Source organism: Notothenia coriiceps, unplaced genomic scaffold (genome assembly GCF_000735185.1).
Source record: "Notothenia coriiceps isolate Sejong01 unplaced genomic scaffold, NC01 NC01_scaffold00013863, whole genome shotgun sequence".
Lineage (NCBI taxonomy): Eukaryota > Metazoa > Chordata > Actinopteri > Perciformes > Nototheniidae > Notothenia > Notothenia coriiceps.
In genome coordinates, this window is record NW_011346564.1 from 24,744 (window position 1) to 42,918 (window position 18,175).

Sequence of the window (18,175 nt, forward strand, 5' to 3'; positions counted from 1 at the left end):
GGCCTGGGACTACCAAGCACTGGCCTGGGCAGCACGCAATCGCGTATTAGTATGACGGTCTCGTCGCGAGACGGTCTTCAAATGAAGTGTAATTTCGAGTGTTACTATATTTTGGTTTTTGTCGCCGCCTTACTACTCTACCCATGTCTTAAAATATTTAACGATGTTGTTGGTAGTTTATGTGTTATTTACGCGTTTATGCATTAGTGTGTAATAGTTGCTCTAATGTCGGTTGTATTAGGCTTTCTCTATTTTGTCTTAGGGACCGTTTGTAGTGTACACAGACGTACTGTATCTGTAGATCGTATCTCTTGTCTTGGAGTACCGTCTATCCTGCGCCAGGAGCCTGGTTGAGCATGCGGAAGTGTTGTGTTCGTCAAAAATGGTAGTAAATGTAAAATGACCAGAGCGACTAGACACCCCACACCATGTGTAATAATATATATATATACACACTAGGCTTGGGCGGTATGACGGTATACCAGGGTATTTCGAAATACCGTCGGTATGATTTTCAATACCGTGACGTCACAGACTGTGCGCCAAATCACAGATGCGTTTCATTCTATTACACTGACACGGAGTTTTGATAGGGACGACATTGGTTGTAATGCACAGCACAAGCCAGCAGAGGGCAGGGGAGGGCAGTCCGTCTTTCCCGCTCTCAGAGCTCAGCACAGAGCTGAGCTGAGCAAGATGGCGGCAGCATTTGCCGGCCCCGAACTCGGACAACTAGTAAAAAAGAAAAATGCCTCTGCGCCTGTTTGGGACTATTTTGGGTTTACTCGTCGCCAGTGAGTTCATCCAGCACAACGAGAGACAGAGGCACTTCTTTGGGAATGTTTAAGACTGGTTATGCAACTGGTTGATGGTTTTGTAGTGGAGGTCGGACGGTTTTAAAAACGAAAGCATTAACGTGCTAAACATTCACGCGAGTAATCCAATGAATCAAATGGAAATAAGGTTTTTAACACATGCACGGAATAATATTGCCAAACTAGTTAGTGAATATGGCAAACTTTATTCAATAAGTCAAGTATTTACTCCCGGAAAATGTTTATGTATGATGATATATTGTTAACTTAGCTCACAATGGAAACAACGTCGGACATCTACAAACGCGTCCTGTATCCGATCTCAAAATGTGCCATTTGCACAATGTGTCATGTATGCAGCCCTTGTTTTGCACTTGCGCGCATGTCGCGGCACTTTGCGAGCGTCTACCGGCTCGGGCTGCATTTTACACCGAACATATAATATACCGTTCGAAACATCTATTTGCCGCCGAACGCCACCTCGCTCAAGTCGACCCAAGTCATACCGTCATATACCGTATACCACGGTATGATGTCAGCAAGGTATGACGGTATGAAAAAAATGATACCGCCCAAGCCTAGTCTACAGTGCATGTTGCTATATTTTCATAGATTTCTAGTGATGAGACTACAGTAAATAATGCTGCGTCTGACTTTTTTACGACCCTATCTGGTTCATTTGAAATCAAGTGAACTACTTTAAGGATTAGTTTTCAATTCTGGCAATGTTAATACATTTAGTTGCTGTCATATTCAGGAAATGCCCAAGATGTCATTAATCGTGTCTGGGAAAATGTCTAGTTGTACGGCTTGTTAGACCAAAACCGTCATAAAATTAGACCCAAAAGGCTGAACGCCGCAGTGACAAGCTGAACTGCGACTGAGGACTGATGCCATCCCAGAAACCCAGACTGTGTTTGAAAAAGGTGTCATTTTCAGCAGTGGTAGGAAAACAAGTTTGGTAGCACTGGAGGATTGGATTTCATACTTTTACATCAGACATTCACTTGGAAAGCTCTTTCTAATGACAAGACTTTTCTCCGTGTAAAAAACCTAAAGTGACAGCACTCAAAGTCCTTTTAAACTCCCCCAGAATAAGTTTGACAACTTGAGTTTCTTTCTTTTATATCAGACATAGTGCTGCCCTCAAAATAACACTGTGTCTGTCGATGGAAAACATCAAAAGACACCACTCAGACGGGGTCTTCATGTAGCAAACTTCATGTAAAGTACAATATAATATTATTTTTACATATGTATTATTTTTTAGTAGAAGGTTGCAATAGATATGACTATATATGGAAGTAAGTAAAATTTGTGACGGTACTTTTGTTTTACTTTGGATGTTCCCTGATATTCCCTCACTCACCTTCGTTGCCGCATTGATACACTGCATGTATTGTTTGGCCAGGTCGGAACACCTTAGGGTCTGGTCTCCGTTATCCCTGTAGCAGGATAGAATCTGAGCCTGCAGGCCAGAACACACCGGATTCATATTGCGAGACCTGCCGAAAACACAGGGGTAAACAAAGATGGAATCATGAGTGATGTTAGTAGAATTTTAATTACAGATTTTAAAGCACAAGGACCCAAAGATCATTATGACAAACACAAATCCAAGAGGATAGCGCTTGAAAGGATTACTAGATACACTTATTTCCAAAGTAGTTCTCGATGGAAAAAACATAAATAAAAACAAACAGGTCTGCCTTGAAAAAGAGATCGATGATCTCAATGGGACCACCTGGTTAAATAAAGGTGTAATAATAAATAAAAAAACAAAACAAATTACAACATACATTTCGAAAGACATCCTCTATGCTCCTTTTTTAAACTCCCTTACTTCAAAGTGAGCATCAACACTCTTGTAAAAGTGTTGTTGCCCCTAACCTTAACCCTTTTTATTGCTTTGCCAAATGCACTGATTTTTAAATGTACTGTCCATTATTTTGGCTTGGATATTTTTGGGTATTTATTAGCTGTATTAAATACTTTAAATACCCCAAAAACTTGCTATGTAACAGCATGAAATACACAGTTAGAGATTATCTGGGGAACATTTTGAAGCCAAAAATCTGGATATTTTTCTTAGGAGTTGGTATGAAATAAGACTGATTTGCTACTTTTTTATTAGCAACCTGAAAATTTAAGCTGATGCAAAGTGCCTTAAACCTCCATTATTTCTAATAACCAGCAGGGGCCAAACTTCCATAGGTAAAAAAGAGGTACGATTATATAGAAGTTGACATTCTTATATACAGTCTAAAGCAGGGGTTTTCAAAGTGTGGGTAGGTGAGCCTCCCCTCAGAGAACATAACAACAGCCGCGCCCCCCCTCCCAATTATTATTGCTGTTATTATTATTGTTGTTGCTATAATGCAGGGGTATTCAATTGCATTTCAAAGAGTTCCAGTAAGAGAAAATGTAATGAAATGCTCTGTTTTCGCTGTCTACCTTCCGCCATTTGAAATTACTCTTCTCTCCTCTTGTCTCGTCTGTGTTTGAATCTATCGTGCTGACTGCACCGATTTGATTGGCTGAGTAGCGTCACCTCCTTAAAACATTAAACAATAACTTTTTAAAACCTTTTTATTTTTATGTTTTAAACATATTGTATAAAACTCCCCCACTACTTGGACTATTCCTTGCACCCCTATAGAATAAGCCCGAATGGTCTCAACCATATTGCATCAGTAACGTGCACTTGTTATTATAACAAGATTGCAAGGACGCTGGTAGCGATCGGAAAATTGAGTGTTGTTCAGTTTGTGTGTTGTGGAACATGCGTGTCCGTGCATGAAAATATACCACACACCCAATTACAATTGCATGTTCAATTCACTACCCTGGAAGTTAATACAGTTGTTAAAGTTGGAACAGCCTGTGGACAGCCGTTCTTCCTTGCATGTCAGTCGCCGACACCTTCTTACAGAGGACAGGCACATCTAGCTGCAGCACGACCCGTATATTTCCGCACACCGTGTTCTCAAGACATGTTTTTTTTAACATTTTCAACATGGTGGATAAATCCTTATATGCTCCCGGTAACATACTGAACGTCAACTTTGCCTCCTTATTACACTCACCCCTACTTTAGTGGGAACAATGAGTCTGCGTCTTTGATGCACAGAGGAATAAACGCAGATCATCCTCTGGCTGCAGCCTTGACCGGTACTTGCTTTTGATCAAAGTCAATGCGGAAAACCTGCACTCACAAAGGTAGGTGGAGGTGAAGGGAATGAGCACTTTTACAGCCTTTTTGGCGAGGTGGGGGAACTCGGTCTCCACAGACAGCCACAAGTGGGCAAGTGTCACTTTACTCGTCTTTTTCTCGTTCTTTTGTGTCTCACGCTGCGCCTCCCCTGAAGCTCTCTGGCGCCCCCCAGGGGAGGCGCGCCTCACACTTTGAAAACCGCTGGTCTAAAGGAGATTACCCGGACATTCATTATTATTTCAAAGTTTGAAACCGAGAACTTTTATCTTCTTTAAATGTGAGAAAAACAACACATTTACTCCCACAGCAATCGTAACAATGCATGACTTCAAAAGAACTGCATGACTGGTACAGTTGGCTTTGTCCAACTTGATGCAAAATAGAAAACTATTAAAAAAGAAGAAAAAAAACATGCAAAAGAAAGAAGTCTGATTAAAAGAGGCAAGACAAAGGAGAAAAACAATTAACAACCTCAACCACTGACACCGGTTTAACAACCTATGGCGTGTGTGGTGCGTGCTTCTTTGCAAATCATGCAATTAGGGCTAAATCACATTTAATTGAGTGGGTAACATTGTTCTGATCAAATACAGCAGAAAAGTGAGCCTTGAGAGACAGAATCAGCCGTGCTTGATTTGATATGTGGGCTGTATTATAATTGGTCTTTGCCTGTCTATCTGTGTGATTGTTAACTATGACAGGCCTGCTGCTTGGGTGCCCTGCTGTAATGGATTCTTACTGATTGAAGCAGAGACAAGCGGGTTCAATACACCCACGAAAGGCACATGCACAGATGTACACACCTACACACAATTTGTAGTACACCGTTAACATGAAAGCACCACAAACTTGTGCACACCTCCAGACATGCCGACTTGTCGATCTTCTCTGTGCAGTCCCCCCTGCGTTTCTCAGTAAGGAGCATTTAACACCAGTTTAATTGAAAGCCAAATTAAAGGGTCTTTATGGCTTTGATTCACAAAGAAGCGCTGACCCCCGTTTCAATTACAGCATATCAATATCCACAAAGGCACACACGTGCACTCTATCATCTGCAACAGTATCATGAATGCAAAGACTGAGTTTATCTGAGCATGGGTGATAGAGGTTAAAGAGAAAAAGGAACAGAACAAACATATAAAGGAAGGAAGTAAGATAAAACGAGGAAAGGGAATGAATAAAGCTTTCTTTCGTATTTATCACAAGGCCCATTTCCAAAAGATGACAGCCTATCCGATTACTCCCCCCCCCCATACCACCTCCAATGGTTTATCTTCCCTGTTTGATCTGTCTTTTCCCACTTTTTGTCTCTGTATTCCCTCCAACTCCTTTCTTAATTCTCCCTCGCTCATCCCCCCTCCTTTTCGTCACATTAACAACATAGAGAGGACGACACCAAAGCACGCCATCTTTATCTCTCTCGCCGTTTGAGGCCACTGAAGATAAGGAACTTTCCTTTAATTTGAAATAAATGGCCTTCATCAGGGAAAGCCAAAGTCTCCTGATAGCGCTGTGTTGGTTTATTAAAGGCGCTTGGAGCAGAAAATTGGCTCGGTCGCAGCGAAAGCTAAAGCCCTCTCCACATGCCACACCAAATTGAAGGTGAGGTCTTAAATCAACAATATTAACTGAGCCGCTTACACAAATAAATAAATAAAAGGAAGTGAGAGAGAGCTTTGGTTTTTTCGCCGGAACGAGCTATAGCAGCATCCCTGACAAGCCATGTATTTTCTCTTGAAGTGAATGTGTGTATGTGCTGCGAACGCACTTTATTGTGAGAGGGAGCAGTCATTTTTTGGGAGAGTTCTCCACGCATCTGTGAGCGGTAAATATGACAAACAGTAAGATTAGTGTCTTAATTAATGGTGTGCCCATTATTTTTTATCTCCGGCAGCGAAGACGGAGGCGGTTGGAACACCGAGGCCTCAGACTTCAGGACCACGCAAACCAGCTTACCGAAACAAAGAGAAATGAAAGGGGAAGCAATTTGTAAATGGAAAAGACACAAAACACACCACCAACTACAAAAGCCTCTGGCAAAGCTACGAGACTGATAAGAAAGATGCTTTTTATCGCCTCTAAACCATGCATCTCTTAGAGTTAGCGATGTTTTTTTTGTGTTTTCCTTACTGGCTTTAGCTATGCATATGAGGCATTGTTTGTCCTGCATGCCATTTTATTTTTATCCTGTCAACTATAAAGTATTGCTATCTGTACTGTGTTTCAGGCAGCTAATTAGAAAATGGTGTTAACATCTCAAAAGAAGTAGCGCCCAAGGAAAATTAAGAGAATCCAATATTGTTAGTGACTAGAGGGCTACAATACCGACAACGTTTATTATGTGTATGTTCTAGACTTTTTGTTATTTTGCTTGTCTCTGGCTGTGTATTTAAAAAAACGAAAACACTTTAAAAAGTGTTGAAGCTCTAAAACTAAACCCATTGTAGTTATTGTAGCACCCTTTCAATCACTTATAGAGACTAGTGCGCTATGCACTCTGCCAATACCACATAGTATTCTCCAAACAAACAGCAAAAGCGTATATAGCCCTAACCCTAAATGATAACCCTAACCCTCTCAGATTGAGCGGTTAGAGGACCACTTTAGGACAGGATATTTATTTGGGAAATGGGTCGATTAACTGAAGTCATATTTAGGTCAGACCTACCATTGTAGGAGAAATGTAAATGTAATCTGATTGAATCAAATGTTTCTGCTAAGAAGAATCCATGGTGGTTCTGTTGAGCGTAGTTGGTTTCATTATTAAAGGTTATTGAATCCATCAGTAGTGAGGTCGGAGTTCAAGTTTGCTATCCCAACCTCACAACATACTGTACAGCCCAAATAAATGTTCTTTATTTTTATAGGGTAATAAAAATCTGCTATTTTCGAACAATAAAAAAAGAGGGTGGTTGGTAGGAGCCATCAGTTTGTCTTTGATCTTTAGTTTTTCACAAAAAGCCTTGCAAGAACTGTCTTAATAGCACACACTACACGTTTCTAGGGTCATGCATCTACATTGACAATCATTAAACCATGGCATTTTGTCTGGTGGTTCTCGTATCCCTGAACAACTTGAGCCTCAACTGTCAGGATTAAAATCATGTTTGATATTCTGTTTAACACTCGGCTACATTCACACACTACAACTATTGTGAAGTCCTCGTCCGACCTCTATTGTCAAGGACATTGCTGTTGTTGTAGCGACTGCAGTCTTTTCTGCAATAGTCTGCAACCTGGGTGTACAGGGATTTTACAGAAAACGCATATTGGTTACATCTGCCAAGCCACAGATGGAAATACAACTCTATTTAATGAACCAAGATCAACAGAGAAAGAAAATTCCCAACATTTTGGGAAATACGCTTTGCCGAAGAGAAAAAGTACATGTTACCTGATTCTAAGATGAGAAGATGGATAACACTCTCATGTCTGAAAATTGTTTAAAAATATCACGGAGGTTAAATGAGTTTGTATGTTCATGAATAGACCAGAAAGGATGGATCAGGGATCATCATCTCAAAACTCCTGTAGTCTAAATCCAACGTTAGTTTGACAAATACAATTTAGCCTGGTTCTTCTCATTGCTAAAAGTGTATCAACACAAATGTTTAATACAATGTTTTAAAGCTTCCCCAAAGGCTTGAGAATGTGCTACTTCATTATTTCTATATGATTACTTACTTTTATAATGCTGCTGTACCGATCTTTTCTACCTTGAATGTTACTAGATTTTTATTTTGTAATGTGTGCTTCCCTCTTTTTTATCTGCACTGTCCTCGTTGCTGTATGTACATGTTCCCCACTGTGGGACAAACAAAGGATTTCTGAATTTCTGATATATTTAGCATTTTTAAAGAAGTGCAAATAATTTGCTTAAGATTGGATGGCTCCTATTAAAAAAATGAAATCCCTGGTGTACAGAGAAAGAAAAGAGGAAGGACTCTCATTGTCCCTAAAGAGCGCTGATGCTCTGAAAAGGGAACAGTAAACCTGAAGTAAACAGGTCCACCCTTATCTATCGAGGCAGGAAATGGCATTTGACCTGAGAGCCAGAATTCCTGGACACGCTGTTTTACCATTAACCAATTGATTAAAATACTCGTGTTGTGGTGAAGTGAAAACCGAGATGATAAAAAGGACGAAAGAGGGCAGGAGGGGTGGAGAGGAAAAAAGCTAGAGAGACAGAGATGCCTCTTATCTCTTGCTTGTAGCTTGTATGCACCTGCACCAGACAGCTTTTCAATTGGCTAAGGGCAAACATCCTCTTCTCCTCATCTTCTATCTCCAAACCTCTTCAGTCCTCCATCTATCCATTTATATCCCAACCAGGAAGACAGGGTCCTCTATAGTACTCACACTACACTTTGTCTCTCATCTCAAGCATTTAAGCAGAAGAAAAGTGCTTAATTTCATTAAATTCAAATCCTTACTTTTGCTAATCCATTAAAAATACTGTTTTTCAGAATATTTTTTCTTTCAGATTTTTTACATCTAATGATTGGTCATAGCTTTTACTAAATAGAAACATGTTTTTAAATGTTTAATAGTTTGTTTTTGTGGTTTTTGCTGCTCGGAAATGTTGCCCCTATGTAACAACTTCAATTTTGGCAACTTAACTTTCTACTATTTAATATAAAATGGGAATATAAAAGTTTGGCACGTCAGATTCAGGAAATTACCATAATGTTCAGTAATTGTATGTCCTAAATGATTTGTATTAACATGATGAATACATTTTAATGAGCAATCCTGACAGTTTAAAATGAAAGAATGGCCTTAGTGGCATAACTGCTTTAACTTTGTATTCCCTGTCCTTTCTAATCAGGCTGCTTTATAACTGTTCTGTCAGAAATTCAGTGGCATGAAACGTACACGTTTAAGATATATCGAAATCTGATTTAAGTGAGCTACTTAGTTTTATTTATTCCTCTTAAAGCACAAACACACTGGCGTAGTAGTCTGCCTTTTCAACTTGGACTATGGACTTGGCTTGTCGATGTTTCCAGCCTTATCGTCGAGTGATCTCCATAGGCTGGTATCATCTGACAAAAGCTGAAGGGTCTGACAAAGGCGGGCTATTAAGTCTAGTTCGTCTACTACTGTAACAGATATGGGCTTAGATATGTCTCATAATTATTTGTGTGAACATAAAAATAATTTGTGTGTAAATATGTGATTTGTAAATGTAAAACACCATCCACAAATGCATTTAAAAGATTTGCAAACTCACAAATAAATGTGCCAATGTAAAACGGATCTGCAAATACTCTATTTATTTTTACAAATAAAAAAAGACCTTTGAATATCTCTTTAACATTTACAACTTTCGACCAGGCATTTGTGAATCCATTTTGTATTTGTCGACCAAAAATGCGCTTGCGGATCTCAAATCTCTGCTTGTGGATCATCTCTTTACACACACACAGTTTTGAGAGAAACTTTCCGCCGGTCTCGGCTAAAATCTACTCGTGTCACTCGGTTATTTTCTGAAACCACGTGATTGCCTGCTGATGACTACATTTCCACATGGTTTTCAAAGTCAGAGCATGATGGTTTGTTTAATGCACAGTTTTTTTAATGAACAGCGGAACGTTAGATGCATTCTTTATCAGAGAGTGGATTAGGCTCTCATTTATTCTGTAATCTAGTCAAACTCTAACCTCCGGGGAATTCGGTAGTATTTCTTTAATGGGTGGTTAAGATGTGAGGATAACAGTGTGTCTGTGTTTGGGCTCAAATAAATATTGCATTTCACCTGTATACTATATTGGCTACAACATGTCCACTTCAAAATAACTGAGCCATCGTAAATGGTTCAATGCCTGTGAATCGGATAAAAAATGTAGAATACAGTGCATTTTGTATCTACAAGGAACCCAAATACGATGGTCAGTCAGGCAAACAATTGCACAATTTGATTGGAGGTTGATGATTGGTGTTGATAAATAGTGAGATTACAAACAATAGGGGATCAATGCTCTAACTAAACTTGATCTATGACTTTCTTGTCTTGTCAGTGTTTAATATTTCAATGCAGAATCAACTTTCACTACTTTTGACTTTTAACATTACAACCGTTTACATTTATAATAGACGTTAACTTCATGGGCATCATCCTTTAGCAGTGAAAAACTGTTTCCCATATATGTATATTTATTGACTTATTGGTCCCATTGTACTCTGATTTAAGAGAAACCTCTTAAATAACAACCATTTTGGGTGCAAAAAGGCTAGACACTGATAGACACTATGAACCATTTGTGTATAAGTAACAAAAACAAAGTGCCATTATCTCACATTATCAAGCAGAGTCAGCAAACTTCTTACAGACTCTGGCTTCAAAACTGTTTCACAGTGTGCATGACTCCAAACCCCGTTCCATTGACCACTGTCTGTGTCATTCTATGTTCTGTTTGATAGGTGTGTATACGTGCCTGTATGTTTTTGATGCGTTAATCCACAGTTAAATCCTTGGAGCAAAAAAGGAGCTTTAGCTGCCAGCTCTCTGGGGTTTGAGCGGTCCCGAGAGCACAAGGCCACTGTCCTGTAGCACTCTGAAATGTCAAACTCAACGGAGCGTGAGCCTAAATAATGTTCTATTTCTCAATACACATTTAGATGTTCCCATGCAACTTCTAAACTAAGGTTTTGCATGAGGTTGGATGAATTTAGGAGTGAATGACAACTGTGGCAGCAAGCATTAAGACTACTCTGCATTACTTACAACTTAACAGAGGTATTTAGCATTGACAAGCTTGACCTACCTGTAGAATGAGGCTTGAAACAATTTTCTTTTTAAATCTAGATGCATTTAGTGTGTGAAAGTAATCAAGACACTATCCTCTTCAGTTGAATGTATTAACGAGACGGAGACAGAGAAAGAGGAGGCAGATAACCCGCGTCAAAACGCTCAGGTCAGTATCCAAGGAATTTTAACAAGGCCAGCTATATGTTTATGGGCTTAGATATGTCTCATAATTATTTGTGAACATAAAAATAATTTGTGTGTAAATATGTGATTTGTAAATGTAAAACACCATCCACAAATGCATTTAAAAGATTTACAAACTCACAAATAAATTTGCAAATGTAAAACGGATCTGCAAATACGCAAAATATTTTTACAAATAAAAAAAAGATGTTTGAATATCTCTTGAACATTTCCAACTTTTGATCAGGCATTTGTGAATCCATTTTGTATTTTGTAGGGAGGCGTGTGGCGCAGTGGAGTAGTGCGTTGGTGTTTGGATCAGGGGGGCACAGGTTCAAACCCCACTGCAGTCAGCGTGTCGTTTTGTCCCTGGGCAAGACACTTCACCCCAAATTGCTCCTGTGGGGATTGTCCACAGTATTGAGTATGTAAGTCGCTTTGGATAAAAGCGTCTAACAAGTAACATGTAATGTAATGTATTTGTCGACCAAAAATGCGGCTTTGGATCTCACATTTCTGCTCGTGGATCGTCTTTTTACACACACACAGAGTTTTGAGACAAACTTTACGCCGGTCTCAGCTAAAATCTACTTGTGTCACTCGGTTATTTTTCGGTAAACCAAGTGCTGGCCTGCTGATGACGACATTTCCGCATGGTTTTCAAAGTAAGAGCATGATGGTTTGTTTAATGCGCTGTTTTTTTAATGAGCAGCGGAACGTTAGATGCATTCTTTATCACCATCATCATCATGTTATAGTGATACAGTTAGTTTGTGTTCTTCATTGTTTTTTGTGTATTCAGTCAAGCGGGTCAAAGTTACAAAGCACTTCACATCATATTAATCGGCCTAGTTTTACCTTACCAGTGCAGTGGTAAGGCAATCTGTAGAAAAGCACCGTATTTGAAGCCCAAACACAGACACACTGTTATCCTCACATCTTAACCACCCATTAAAGAAATACTACCGAATTCCCCGGAGGTCAGAGTTAGACTAGATTACAGAATAAATTAGCCTAATCCACTCTCTAAAGCCTGTATATAATTGTCCATAAACGTATGATACAGGAAGCTCACATCGTTTTATCTTCTATGATAAAACGCTTGTGGATTAAGAATAACCTTCTTTCAACTCCACACACCACCTCCCAACGAGCAGAGGATTATTGGTATTACTGTACGGATCCCCCAGAGGTAAGATCACCTTGTCTTAAGCATCAGCACAGATCAAAAGAATGTTGGTAATGCTTTAAATCTTTCTGTAATGGGAGTCTGGTATTCCTAAATTGCAGATGTCATCGTTCAAATTAACCTAAAACCCATTGTTGTTATTGTTAAAACTGAGGTTAAGGGCTTAAGTGTGAAGGTGTAGCAGGTACACTTCCATTTGGCAGGATGGTTATTCAGAATTGTACCCCTGATGCTGTATTATTGAAATGTTCCTCATATTTTACTTCCAGTGCATCTGCAAGTCGCTGTCAGCTACTGGTAGCAGGCAAGTACTCTCACTGGGTGAGGAATTGGTTATTCCCAAATTGTGTTCTTTTTTGTATCTTTGGCCATCTTCAGTTGGCTATAAAAGCATTTTACACTCTAAAGTCATTGCTGAGATCTGGGAACATGGTGGCACTGCTAGAAAAGTCAGATGAGCCAAGAAACTCAAACTGTCAGGCGATGAGATGGGTTCTAAACAGGCCAACAGTTACAGCAGTTTGTCTGAACCATTGTATTAAGTGATGAAAAATGGAGTTCAAGTATCATGTGGTTTTTTTCACGTTATGGTAAACGGGTTACCAATTGAAAAAGTGTATGCCTAAATAATGGCAACATACAAGACTCTTAGGGCACCTGATTTACCAGCTGATCTGAGTTCAAACACTCACATATACATTTAGGGAAGTGAATGAGATCAAGATTCAAAGCTCAAGTCTGTCTGTAAGCTTCCATCAACCTTAACAAGCATATGTTTTGGTAATAATTTTACTGATTGTCTTACTTTTTGCTTAAAGGTTTTGGTGTTTGACCACAGTTGTTGGTATGACACTTGTTGAGTACAACCTCTGGTTTTGTTCGATCTTCAAAGGATGTTTTTGTTTTTGGTTGAGTTTGTTTTTGGTTGAGTTTGTTTATTATTGGGTTTGTTTGTCTGTCTGTCAGCAGGATAACGGAAAAAAACTTGGGGTCTGTGGGTCACCATGGGTCGGGGAGAAACTCCCTCTCGAGGGACCTTTGGGAATTTAGCTTTTGGAGATCATTTACATGCAAAAAAACCTTTATATCACACTACAGGAAAGGGAAAACCCCCAATAAGCGCAATATGGCCTCTTTAAATCCAAATCAACGGGAAGATACACAGACAATTTTTAACCAATGGAAACAGATGTCAGATGTCTGCATGGATGTCTAGTTTTCATTAGGATGAAGGCAAAAAAAAACAATAAGAGGAAAATCCAAGAATATAATTAAAACACAGATAAACGCCCTGGCCACAAGTCAGTTAATAAAACTCAATGTAACAAATATTATTTTCCCGTCATCTATGAGTACTTGCAGGACTCTTGTTATTGGCAAACCCAGTTACTGGTGTGACACAAAATCTAAACAGCAGGTCAAGACCCGGGTGTTTTTACAGACTGCAGTTGCAATAATTAGCTTGCTTACCAGGCTGTGGCTCATTACAAGTCCACAGTGAGAAGCAAGGACGGGGATACAGGGTATTGTTCAATTCGGCTTAATTAAAGCAGCCAATTAAAACACTTATCGCATTAGTCAGGTGTGCTCTAGAGAATGTTTGAATTTGACTTGTTAAAAAAAATTGAAAAAACCAGCAGATTACTATCTATTGCTACTTATTATTCTGCTGTGTGCATGCTCATTTACGTGTGAGAACTGGTATGTGTGGTGAGGCTCCAGGGAGTAATATCGTCTTACTTTTGTTCAGCAAATTAGGTTGAGAGTGAGTGAGTGAGTGAGTGAGTGAGTGAGTGAGTGAGTGAGTGAGTGAGTGAGTGTGTGTGTGTGTGTGTGTGTGTGTGTGTGTGACTCTTACCTCACGTTTGCTTCCGTCTTGGAGGCAGCACTGTGGAATTCCTCCTTACTCTGTATGTATTTTTCTGAATTCTAAATGACAAGACGGGGAGACATAAACATAATGCATAAGTTGAGCTTTTATTTTTTGTTTATTATATGTTACATTTAGTCACAGTGTCGTATGTTCAAAACATTATCACAATCATATTTGGGTTACCAGATTCATGCTGTACACCTGTTCGACAATGTTGAGCCATATCAGATATAACAGTGTTATAAAATGTGTTAGTGTTTGGCAACTACAAATATTAAGTATTTTCATAGTGGGCTACGAGTTTAAAGTATGAAATGTTTGACAAAGAAAATTGGAGATTAAAACATGAAAACATTAAAGTCTGTTTCTGTGTAGGTTAAAAAAAGAGATATGACATCTCCAGATATGCAGGTAAGCACAGCGCAGCTAGCTTTCCCCCCCTGCTTCTAGTGTTGACGCAAAGCTAAGCTAACTGGCTAGTGGCAGTATCTTTATATAACAGATATGGAGGGGATCTTATCTTGCAATCTTATTAAGGGCAAGGAAGCAGGTAAGCACAATTTCAAAGTAAGTCAAACTATTATTTTAACTTCCTGGGAGCTTTAATTGTATTCATAATAGTACACGGCAAATCTTAATGTAGTTATTCTGCAATCACAACATACTAACCAATACATATTTTGTATTCTTTCTGAATCATACCCTTTTTGTCTCTCCTTTCAGATCCAATATCCCTTCTTTCCTAAACTCATAGCCATGGTTTACTCTTGAGAATGTCCCTTATATATGACGAAAAATGTATTTCCTGTACTGCACTTCTCCAAGCTTTCTCTTCCCCTATTCCGTATAGCAGCTTGCATTCTTCATTGTCTTTCAATTTTCCACTTTGTAGCTTCGGCTTTGAACTTCAAGACTTATGAGTTCAAAGCTGCAACTCTGAATTCCACCTGTGATTTAACCTGAATATTACCTTTACTCTAAGATGAACCACACGGGAGACCCCGGGCCAAAGAAGCAAAGCTACAGTGCGAAGAAAAAGTTGTGGAGCTGTATTTTCATCCTCAGGAAAGCTATGCAAATCCAGCTTCTTCCGGCAAAACTGAAGCTCAGCAGTAGCAAGTTGCCTTAATCATACATTTTTAAAGAATTGGTGACTTCTGACTGTGCAGCTTGCCTGGTGAGAACAAAACCCCAAGCACGCAGGCAGTGGTATTATGATAAAACAAGCAGCTAATCCACAACAACTGCAGCCTTTCCTTTGCTGATCCTCCTAGCTTAGGCCTCCCAGCACCAAGTACCCACTCCCCAGCTCCCAAATATTTAACCAGCAAACTGTACCAGCTGGGGAGGAAAGAGGCTAGAGGGGAGGTAAGAGGGGAAAGAAGAAAGAAAAGCAGCAGAAGGCATGACGGTAAGAGGCAGGAGAATATTTGTGTTTGCCCTGACTTCTTAAGTTGGATTGGGCCCAGTGTGTGCACGTGTCTAAGGTAGGCAAGGTACAAAAAGGAGTGCTGCCAGTGCCATATGTACACTAAATTCCTTATGCAGTGGACAAAAAAGTGAATGTAACTGAGGAAAAAAGGGATTACAAAACACACCTACATACGTAGCTATTTTATGTTATGATTAATCTTGAATGGTTTGGGTCAAAATAGCCTATTGGTTATGACATAGGACCTGACCCAAGCATGGACTTCTAACAAATCTCGCTTGAAGCAGGATTTGCTTCATAATGCCTTTCAAGAATACACCACGATACTTGAATGATTTGAAATTCCAGAAGAAGACCATGACGCACAGAATTGAAGAGTTCCGGTGGTACTTGGTGATATCAGACCTGAATCATCTCTGTACAAGTGTGTGGTCTGATTTTGTAGCAGCCTGGTGTCATCTGCATTGGATTTAACCAAGGTAAACAAGACAACATATAAAAATGGCAGTGTGCCCTGATGCAGCACATGACCGAAACTTTTCCATGTGGTTCCGAGACGTCTTATCTCATTCATTGTGAAATTGAGCGCACATACACAAGACTGACAGTTTACCATAAATGACCATGGACATGCCCTTAATCTACATTTGCATATTGATACATCTGCCTATTCAACCACTCATTAGACCAGTCATACCTGCCAGTGAAGAGAATGGCAAAGAAGCAATGTAACTTCACCTTTTGTGTCACATTGGCAATATTCTACAATAGCAAGCGTACTGTCAACGTATTTATGGATTTTATTTTATGGAAATCAAACGCCCTTAAAAAGTAATACAAATTCGAACAAATTGGTGCTTTATAGTCTAACCAGGCCACCATTTCTTTCTCCCTTTACCCATATTGCATTTACATTACAGCCATTGACATTCGCAATTCTGGTTTGCTTAAATAATCCAAAAATAATTATATTGGAAAATTTACCATGGAATGGAAATGTTTTGTTTAAGGGTCCAAAAAAACATTTAAAAAAAAGTTATCTACCCTGCTTCAATGAAAATCAGACACAGATGAAGATTAGAAATTCACCATGGATGAAAGCCTCAATATAAAAGAGATAAAGAAGGATTTATAAAGGCTTGAGAAACAATGTTATTCAATAACTGAGATTAGCTAAATCCTGTTTCTATCTCAATATAATGAGGCACAGCATTAGGTTGTTTAATTTGACCAGACAAATTAACAAATGGCATAAAATGAAAAACAGGAAATAATGGAACACTTGCATTGAAGCTTCGTCAAGACCAACTATTACTTCTTGCTTCTCTTGTCCTACCACAAATGTTCCAATGTACTTTCCTTTGTATGCTGCATAGATGCACTTGTTTATAGGGGCTTTGATTACAACTATTAGGCCACCTGCAGCCTTTTAGTTGAAACTTTCCTATTTCCTAGGCGCTCATTATGTTCACTCATTTGACGTCATGTAGACCTGTCTTGTCCTCTCTTGGTAGCTTAGTTTTTTAAGGCCCCGTCCACACGGAGTCGATATCTGTTGAATCTGCTAACGTTCTCTATCGTATAGACCAGTGGTTTTCAAAGTGTGAGGCGCGCCTCCCCTGGGGGGCGCCAGAGAGCTTCAGGGGAGGCGCAGCGTGAGACACAAAAGAATGAGAAAAAGACGAGTAAAGTGACACTTGCCCACTTGTGGCTGTCTGTGGAGACCGAGTTCCCCCACCTCGCCAAAAAGGCTGTAAAAGTGCTAATTCCCTTCACCTCCACCTACCTGTGTGAGTGCAGGTTTTCCGCATTGACTTTGATCAAAAGCAAGTACCGGTCAAGGCTGCAGCCAGAGGATGATCTGCGTTTATTCCTCTGTGCATCAAAGACGCAGACTCATTGTTCCCACTAAAGTAGGGGTGAGGTAATAAGGAGGCAAAGTTGACGTTCAGTGTGTTACCGGGAGCATATAAGGATTTATCCACCATGTTGAAAATGTTAAAAAAAAATATGTCTTGAGAACACGGTGTGCGGAAATATACGGGTCGTGCTGCAGCTAGATGTGCCTGCAGCTAGATGTGCCTGTCCTCTGTAAGAAGGTGTCGGCGACTGACATGCAAGGAAGAACGGCTGTCCACAGGCTGTTCCAACTTTAACAACTGTATTAACTTCCAGGGTAGTGAATTGAACATGCAATTGACCTTTCGCAAAGCCACGCCCCTAAATGCCCGTTGTCCAATCATATTCGATCACGTGCGCGGCTCCCTGTGGAAGTCCGACAAGCTTAGCGTTCAAATTCATTGCGAAAATGGTGAAGCGTTGTGCTTATGGTCTTTGCAAATCGGATAGCAGATATCCCATAAGCTTAGGAGGGGGGGTGATATTTTACCCGTTTCCTAAACCCAAAACCCGAGAGGAGAGATGCCGCCAGTGGATAAAGAAATGCGGCAGGCCCCATGCCCAGCTGAATATGGCGAATATCAACAAACACAAATACGTTTGCTCCAAGGTAAATACGTGCTAACGTAGCTAGCTAGCTAGCAAAGATTACATTCACAAATTAACTAATTTAATTAACTAATTTCACTAACTAACGTTAGCTAAAGTCACACGACTACAGCTGTAAGCTGTGTGCTTCTAGGTCGTTTTGACCATGTATATCACTTGATGCATAATAATGTCTGAACAGCTGAGCTCCGTTATTAGTCTACCTGTGGT

General features: G+C 39.7%; 1 long non-coding RNA gene across 1 annotated transcript; it reads right to left on the minus strand.

Moving 5' to 3' along the window:
- Positions 1-2,247: 2,247 nt before the first annotated feature.
- Positions 2,248-14,083, minus strand: LOC104948166 (uncharacterized). The gene is made up of 2 exons (XR_798641.1): positions 14,011-14,083; positions 2,248-2,320 (listed from the first exon to the last, which is right to left on the minus strand). It is a non-coding gene; the product is annotated as an uncharacterized lncRNA (long non-coding RNA).
- Between the last annotated feature and the right edge of the window lie 4,092 nt (positions 14,084-18,175).